General features: G+C 40.3%; 1 pseudogene; it reads right to left on the reverse strand.

The window, feature by feature from the left end:
• Positions 1-8,540, reverse strand: part of LOC139727496 (dystrobrevin beta-like) — a 111,497-nt pseudogene extending 102,957 nt beyond the window's left edge.
• Positions 8,541-9,212: the final 672 nt, after the last annotated feature.

The following is a 9,212-nucleotide window of genomic DNA, read 5'->3' on the forward strand; positions in this document are numbered from 1 at the left end:
AATTACTCATTCATTCTTCTCTCGAGCTAGCTAACTGAAATCACTGAAATCTTGACCTTGCATAGACCTCCTGTACTCTCACAGTTTATCTGCAGAGCGTTAGTAATATTATGTCAGCTTCTTCTCTCACTTCACTGTCTGCCTGCTCTTCAGTCAACCTGCTCTCTCTCCTCCTGCACTTCCCTCTCTCCTGTGTCGCAAATCATTATCCTGTTCTTCTTCTGTGCTCTTATTCATCCATTCATTTTCTTCATCTCTCCTTCCTCCTAAATGGTCAATTCCATTGTGACTTATGGGACAAAGTGACAATTTTCGGCAATTTCAAACCAGTATTTTGAGAAAATAGTTGCATCAAATGCATTTTTCTCAGTTCATGGTTAGATCTATCATATCACAGTTTATGAAAACACCATACTTAGTTTGAAAAGTATCATTGCATTACATACAGCAACGAAAACTTGCTGTCGTGACTTATGGGACATCTAAGGACCACCGTTTTTCACATGGGAAAGTAAGTTCTAAAATATTCTTACACACAGTGTCTCTGGAAAGATATTTTCTTTCCTGAATGTAGCAAAGAGTTGGTGCTTACCCTGAGCCAAGTGGTATGAATATCTACTCATTGGTACAGTAGCAGGATAGGGAAAACCAGTGTGACTGATGGGACACAAAAACGTGACTTATGGGACGCTATCAACTACCACATTTTTAGATTGAGAGAATAATATTTACTGATGCCGGAACAAGTTCTAGAACATCATAAAACCAATCTATGACCAAAGAACATTCAGAAAATAAGCCATCTGAGAATTACACAAGCTGTATTATGGTCATAATAGTGTATCAGAAATGATACATAAATTCTGCAAAAATTGGCAATTTTCATGAAAAATGAAGGTTTTTCGGACATAACTCCTCTCCACGTTCACCGATGTTCACAAATGAGGTATCAAAATATCCGTTGTGAAAGGCTGCTTTGAGTAAACAATACCAGATCATCTAATTAAGCTTCATTAGTCATCTATACTCAATAGTTTGATTTTCATAAAATGCAACCTTTCGGTGGAATTGACCAAATGAGGTTTGAGTTTGGGAGGGTTTTGGTCGTTTTCTTTCTCCTCCCCCCCCCTTTTTTTTTTAGCAATTTATGTGAAATATCATCCATTTCACTGGCAATTTTGGAAGCTCATTTCCCCAGCATTATGTGATATTGCATCCCAGGTCATTACCCATCCACTGCACCACAAAGTTGAAATGCCATAGATATGTTTTGTTCTTTTCTTTCTTTTCTTTTTCTCCAGACTGCCAATAGCCCAAGTCTCTCAGGATGACAGTAAACCCTTCCAGAATCCTTGACAAAACTGTGCATTTAAACTTCAAAGCCTGCACGTGTGGTCCATCCAAGCATGATTTATGGGTCTCATCGTTGCCTTGCCGCAGGGTGCAGGGGACATCCTGGCGGCTCCAGGACGTGAACAGACGAGGTATTATTTCCACTCACATGCTGCCCACCTACAGAATGTTGCATTATGTTGTTCATAGGGTGACATCATCAGTGATCATATTTCCAGCTGATGTCTCCATTAAAATCATACACCACGCAAGAAGAATGAGCTTTTTTCTCATGGAGTTGTGAAACACACTTGACACTATACCCATAAGCCTACACTTGTACATGTAGAGCTACAAATAGCACTACTTTAATAGAACATACATTACTAATGTCATTAGACAGGAACTTTTGGATACAAAATTGTAAGATACTGCAATGTACTGTTGTAGAAACGTACTGATACCATACAGTGTAGATCATTCTATTAGGGCTCCACTAAAGTTCCCTGATGAAAGATTTTAAATTTACTTTTCATAAGGATTCAAAGGTACATATTGTATTCACACACATGTACAATCATTCAATGAACTGCACAGCAGAGCTCTGGATTGGAGTAACATAAACTTTGAAATAGGAAATAATGCTAAACAGAGTTCTTTGATCATAGAAGGCATTCAATATTTACTTCCAATACATGTACAATATGATTTTATTAGTGCCACACTGTAGTAACTTGATACAATACCTCCTTCAGAAACATAAATTGCTGTGTAACAGTCTCCTTGACAACCTTGATTCTTATTCACATTACGTAAACTTTAGAAGTCAATACAATGGAAGTCAAATTACACATAAATTACAATTACCGGTATCTATGCTGATTGAAATGTGAAGTAATGGCAAATTCGCCATTGGAAATTTCACCCCCTTTGTGGAAATTACAAATGTGGCAAATTACTATTATACCTGAATACAAAGGATTTTTAATGAATAACTGGTTAAACCTGTAAACAGTAAAATCAAAGCTCACTGTAATGCAGTGAGATAATATCTGCATCTATCGATATCTCACCAACTGATATTCACAGACTTTGTTATCAAATGACAAAGATTTTACAATAATGGCAAATTTGAACAATATGTGGTACACATTTGTATTCTAATAATAGCTTAGCACTCTGAAAAGATCAGACTAGTGTGTATTCTGAATTACAATCAATCTCTTCCCTTTTCTCTCTTTCTCTCTCTCTCCCTCTTTCTTTTTTTTTTTCCTTCTTTTTCAAAAGAAAAAAAAAAGTCACGCCATCAGGCCTTACCGGATATTCACTAACGAGATAATCAACAAGAGTCTGGCTGCCAAATTCACTAATTGCCTCACATGGGCACAACTGACATTGAAGAGGAGTCAGGACAAAGCTTTGCTGTCATGGCAATCATGAAATATAAAAGTGCACAAACCGAAGTCACTGTTGTTGTCGTTGTTGTTGTCGCTGTTGTTGTTGTTGTTGTTGTTGTTGTACATACACTGTATTTACAGCATATGGTTTCAAAGTGATACTATTAAGTATTTCTAGGGGCCCCATTTCAGATACTTGGCATACAATGTATCTTCTCTTGGCAATGTAAAGAAACACTAAACTGTAAATGTGATGAAATAAGAGTATGACACAGAGAAAGCTGAAGTGCCCAAAGTGTTCCCTTGAAATGTGATGTTTTCTGTACTAAAGCACTGTTTGGATATATACAAAGTCCTGTATTACGTTGCTCACAAACTGTCTTGCAAAACCGAACAGTATTGTTTTATTTTATGAAATTTGTACCTGTGTATACACGGTTTTCTTTTAGAAATATACACCGTATATATCCTGCATATCACTGGATAAAACCAATTCAAGAAGCTTGAAGATTGAAATTATTATTACTGTCCCTGCTTATTCAACACACAACTTACCCATCAAAAGCAAAGAAAAGTCCCATATTGTGGATGCAGCTGTATTTCAGTATTCACAATCTTTATTCACCATCATTACTCATATCATGCTCCCAGTCTTTGTTTTTGCTGCTGGTTTACAGTACACTGTATGGCATCATCAAGCATTCAATTTATAATATTTTGAATATTTCGAAACATTTGTTTTTCTTTTCCTCCTTCATTTCCTCCTTCTTCCAGCACTAAAATTATCTTTTTTCTTTCTTTGACAAGAAATTATTCACAGGGGCCCAACTGATTTTGAAATAACCTTTCCTCCAGCCTGCCAAGAACAGTGTCATTGTTTGTTCCCAATACATTTGACAGTCCTGATACTCAAAACATACAGAAAATTTATCACTCATTGACACCCTGACAAAGAAATATGACTTGGCACATGGCTGTTGAGAAAGTGTGGACCTTTACCAGCAAGTATGCCCATTTGAGTTAAAGACAGCAAATTATCTTTTGTTGTGACTTGCTTCATTTCATGTTCTATGACATGTTCTTCATCAGAGTGGAGAGTGGCAAAAAAAAAATGCACTTAAAATAGACATTTAAGGGAAAACTGCTTTATGTACAATTGCACAAGTTACAATGGACATCCTATTCATCCATCGTCCACGAGTATCCATTATACCCTTACACTGTAGGGCCTTACAACTCATCACAGTCAAAATTTTACCCAGTAGGCAAGGCTGCACACTGGCACTGGTCCGACAGTCCCTGACCAGTACCGGTATTGAACTTTTTCAGGAATTTACCAGTAAAAAATGGAAAAACTAGGTACATGTACCCACTGGACCAACAGGCAGGTCGGACCAGTAGAAAAAAGAAAATAGATTAGCGTGCAGCCCTACACGCTATGATACAGTTGTACAGTTGTAGGTGATACTTTGCACCTGTGTGCAAACCACATGCATTACGATGACTGGCAAGCAAGTACTGCGTAGATTCTGCTGGTTTGCAAATTTCATGTTACAATGTACTTTTGGGCTAATCTGCAATTGATGTTGATGGGGTGTACATGTAGCCAAAGCTCTTAATCCACTGTTATAATCATTGCTGGATCTGGACATCGTGGAGAGGTAAGAAGCTGAATAGTGAAATAGATCATCTAGATTTCTATATGAGAATGTCATTCTGCAACCTACATGTACGGTAGGCCTAAGTACTACGGCAAACATGTGCCTAACATTAAAGGACAAGTTCACCTTCATAAACATAAGGATTGAGAAAATGCAACAATATTAGTAGAACACATCAGTGAAAGTTTGAGGAAAATTGGACAATCGTTGCAAAAGTTATGAATTTTTTAAATTTTTGTGTTGGAACCGCTGGATGAGGAGACTACTACAGCTTGTGAGTCATATGCGTACAACAGTATAAAGAAAATGTTGAAGAAAATTCAACGTATTTTCACTTTTTTCGCATAATAAAAGAGCACTTGACTTGCCTCTTTCTAAAGGCAGGGGGAATAATATTACCCATAACATGTGTCGGTAACGAGTCAGGGGAATGTGTACTTTTTTCAAAAGATGGAAATTTGTGAAATTCTCTTTATATTTTCCTTATATTGTTGTACAATTGCTATTACTGCCCACCAAACAATCGTCCGGCTAGTGTTGATGGCCTTGCTGAGTCCCTGTCCTTACTGATGAGCAGTTGTCGTAAACACCCAAATGTCATCATAGCTGGGGATTTCAACCATCCAGACATAAACTGGGACACGCAGTCTACAACAAATCCTGCTACTGCTGCTACGCATCAGAAGTTATTGGATGTACTACTGAGTAATTCCTTGTTTCAGATGGTGAAAGATGTTACTCGCCCTTCTTCAGGGAACACCCTCGATCTGATAGTCACGTCTAACCCCGCTCTTATTGATGACGTTAAAGTACACCCTGGCATCTCGGACCATCACATCCTGACATTCAACATCTCATCTAGGCCAAAGTACCAATCAAAACCTCCAAGAAAAATCCACCTTTTCAACAAAGTTGACCTTGACGAGCTCAAACAAGCTGCTGCAGAATTTTCAACGCACTTCCTTCAGTCTGACCCTGAAAACAGAGATGTGGAAACAAACTGGACAATCATCGCAAACTTCCTGACGAGATGTCTGACGGAACTCGTGCCATCGAAGATGACCAAAGGTAAGCGACATCTACCATGGATCACCCCAGCCATTAAACGGCAGATGAGAAAGAGGGACCGCCTCTTCAAGAGTGCCCTTCGTCAGAATAGTACAGCCACATGGGGGAAGTTCCGAGAGTTTAGAAATCAAGTGGCAAAAACTGTGCACAAGGCCCACCGTGACTATGTAAATGACATAATCGGGACCAGTCTGGCAGACAACCCCAAAGCTTTTTGGTCATACGTCAAAAGCTGCAGATCTGAGCACATCGGAATACCATCTCTTCGTACTACATCCAAGTTGTGTGCCACAGCTACTGAAAAAGCAGAGGCTTTGAACGATTATTTTCATGAGATGTTTTCAAGTGAAAATACTGAACAGAACCCATCTAAAGGCCACTCTGATTATGCATCGATAGGTCACCTGCACTTTCACAGGACTGGAGTGGAGAAGCAACTAAAGCAATTAAACCCCTCCAAGGCCAGCGGGCCAGACGAGATCCCACCCAGACTCCTGCAGCTTATTGCACATGAGATAGCCCCAGCTCTGTCATTCCTATACCAACAGAGCTACAATGATGGTATAGTTCCATCACAATGGAGACAGGCCCTCGTAGCTCCTGTACACAAGTCTGGTGACAAGAGCGAGACCTCAAACTACCGGCCTATTTCACTAACCTGCATTTGTTGCAAGGTAATGGAACATATTGTCCTTAGCCAAGTTTCAAAGCATCTTGCATCCTGTAACATCCTCTCAGATGCACAGCATGGCTTCCGCCGAGGACTCTCCACCACCACTCAGCTCACATCTACACTACATGACTGGTCCTCCACCATCCAGAAGCGTAGCCAGGTTGATGCTGTTTTCTTGGATTTCCAGAAGGCCTTCGATCGGGTGCCCCATCAACGTCTGTGTACCAAGCTTCGCTATTATGGCATAACGGGGGACACACTAAACTGGATTATGTCATTTCTCACCAACAGACAGCAAGCTGTGGTTGTTGATGGTTCCAAGTCCACATGGAAGAATGTCACGTCTGGAGTGCCCCAAGGCTCAGTACTAGGACCAACTCTTTTTCTCCTCTTCATAAATGACATACAAGATAATATCCAGTCTAATATCCGCCTCTTTGCTGATGACTGTGTCATTTACAGAGAAATAAATGCAATCTCAGACCATCACATACTACAACAAGACCTCCTGCAATTATCCACGTGGTCTTCAACTTGGCTTATGAGCTTCAATGTGAAGAAATGTGCCGTCCTATCTATCACCCGGAAACGTAATCCCTCCGTTTTCCAGTATCATCTCCACAATGTCCATATACCTAAGGCACAGGAATACAAGTACCTGGGAGTGACAATCACTCATGACTTGAGCTGGAACAAACATTGCCAGAACATCAGACACAGAGCAAGCAAGACATTAGGGCTTCTCCGCAGAACATTATCCCCATGCACGAAGGAAGTAAAGGCCAGAGCCTATACCGCACTTGTCCGGCCCCAACTAGAATATGCATCAGAGGCCTGGAACCCACACACAGCTACAATGGTAAACTCTCTTGAGCAGGTGCAGAAAACTGCTGCTCGGTTTGTACATGGAGACTACAGGTATTCAACATCTTCCTCAACGCTGGTCTCGGCTCTTGGTTGGGATAGTCTCCACACACGACGCCTCCTTGCACAGTGCACCCTCTTTCATAAGATACACTACTGTCAACTTCTACGTTTACCACATGTGATTTTCCCAGCTACCTACATAGGAAGGCATGATCATAAGCTCAAGTACATAATCCCAATCGCGACCATAGATGTGTTTAAATTTTCCTTTTTTCCCCGAGCTGTTAGAACCTGGAACCATCTGCCAGGACCTGTGGTCACAATTACCAACCCATTAACATTCAGAGAGGCTGCTCTTCCAGTCATCCGAGTGATGCAGCCTCCTGTTGGGTCACACATGCTCTAAGAAAAGATGCATGTTTTTTTTACTAGCACTATGCACCATCACTTTTATTGTACATTAGTGACACTTAAAATCATCCTGTTCACCATGTCACCTTTCACTGACGCACGACACTTCTACCATCCCGGGATAGTTTCAAGGAACTGCTGAAAGGGATTACTACTTCAAGGTTCAAGGTTCAAGGTACGCATGTGACATCTAAGTTATTCATACGCTGCAGTAGTCTTCTCATCCAGCGGGTACTGCACAAAAACTTCAAAAATTCATAACTTTTGAACGGATTGTCTGATTTTCCTCAAACTTTCAATGATGTGTTCTACTAATATTGCTACATTCTCTCAATCCTTATGTTTATGAAGGTGAACTTGTCCTTTAAACAAGTGTCATTTGAATTTCAAATATCATAATTGTGTACAAAGTATGAGTGTATAGTGTGTAAATTTATGCTACAAAAACAAGTAAATTTAACCCTTGTCCCCCGGACACAAACTTGCCAGCCTTTATGATGTGGACGGTGGTGAGGTTTTCCAGGCCAGTCACACTTTTAATGACATAAATTAGGTCATAATGTCGAACTCAACCTCAACTCAACTGACAACTGACTTGTTTATTGAAAGAGCAAGTTTTATTCAATATTTGTTCATCATGATCACTGCCACACAGCTTTCAGAAAACATTTACAGACCAAGGGTAGGAGCTTTAGAGAGCACATCAGGCAACAACAGGCAACATCCACAGCCGTGAAGTCTGCACACATTTTCATCGCACCAACCCACACCGGTAACAGACGACAGCCAGATGCCAGCCTGCAGTAGTGATGTGCAGCTGGTTCGGGCACTGGCAGGCCGAAGCTGCAAGAAGAGAGCTGCTGCAGCAGCGTAGGCTCTGCGCGCTGTGCAGCAGCGGCGTCGCTGGTGCACTAGGCGTTTTCTCTGCATCTCATTACAGACATGAAGCAGAATACATTCAAGCAAATATTTTCTCTTACCTCCTCGAGCACCTCCTTTGGGTGATTCCTTCACTTCAGGCATATCTGTACACGATCCCAGGCTTATTTTCACAAAATTGGTGAATATTGCAAGAGGAACGCCTGCCAAATTAGCACGAATATCACTCCGTATGAAATCGATCTCCGTCTGTTTTTCATTTAGTACACGTACAAGAGTGCAAGTTGAAATATGATGTTATGCAGAGTGTAGCGCTCAGCTCGAAATGTACGTCATGTGATATTACAAGTGATAACAAACAAGTTCATGTAACGGTCTACTGTTCGATGCCCGCCTTTCAATGTAATGATGTCAATAATGTGCAGAACGATAAAAACGACTCGTATAAGGAAATTGGATAGAGAGAATAAAATTTTCACTTTGATTGGAAGAAAATAATGTATACACAGTCCCTGAATTGACTCCTTATTGACGGTTGTTAAAAACGTTATATTCCCATGCCTTAGAGGCAAGTCAAATGTTCTTTTATTTTGCAAGAAGAGTGAAAATATTATGTTGAATTTTCTTTATGAAAATTATTTTCTTTTGGGCCTATACTGTCATGTCAATACGCATGGTATAGCACAAGCTGTAGCAGTCTTCCGAGTCTTATCCAGCAATGGCACCGGCACAGAAACTTAAAATACCGATATTCATAACTTTTGAATGGATTGTCCGATTTGGCCTCAAATATTCATGCACTGACGGGTTACTATAGTAGTATACTAACTAAAACTGCTGCATTCTCTCGATCCTTATGAAGGTGGACTTGTCCTTTAAATTAATAATTCGAAGCCGGCATAAACCTCATCAACAAAATTGGAG

The sequence above is a fragment of the Diadema antillarum genome, unplaced genomic scaffold (assembly GCF_040938485.1).
Source record: "Diadema antillarum isolate AM-2024a unplaced genomic scaffold, OU_Dant_1.0 seq00000133_RagTag, whole genome shotgun sequence".
NCBI lineage: Eukaryota > Metazoa > Echinodermata > Echinoidea > Diadematoida > Diadematidae > Diadema > Diadema antillarum.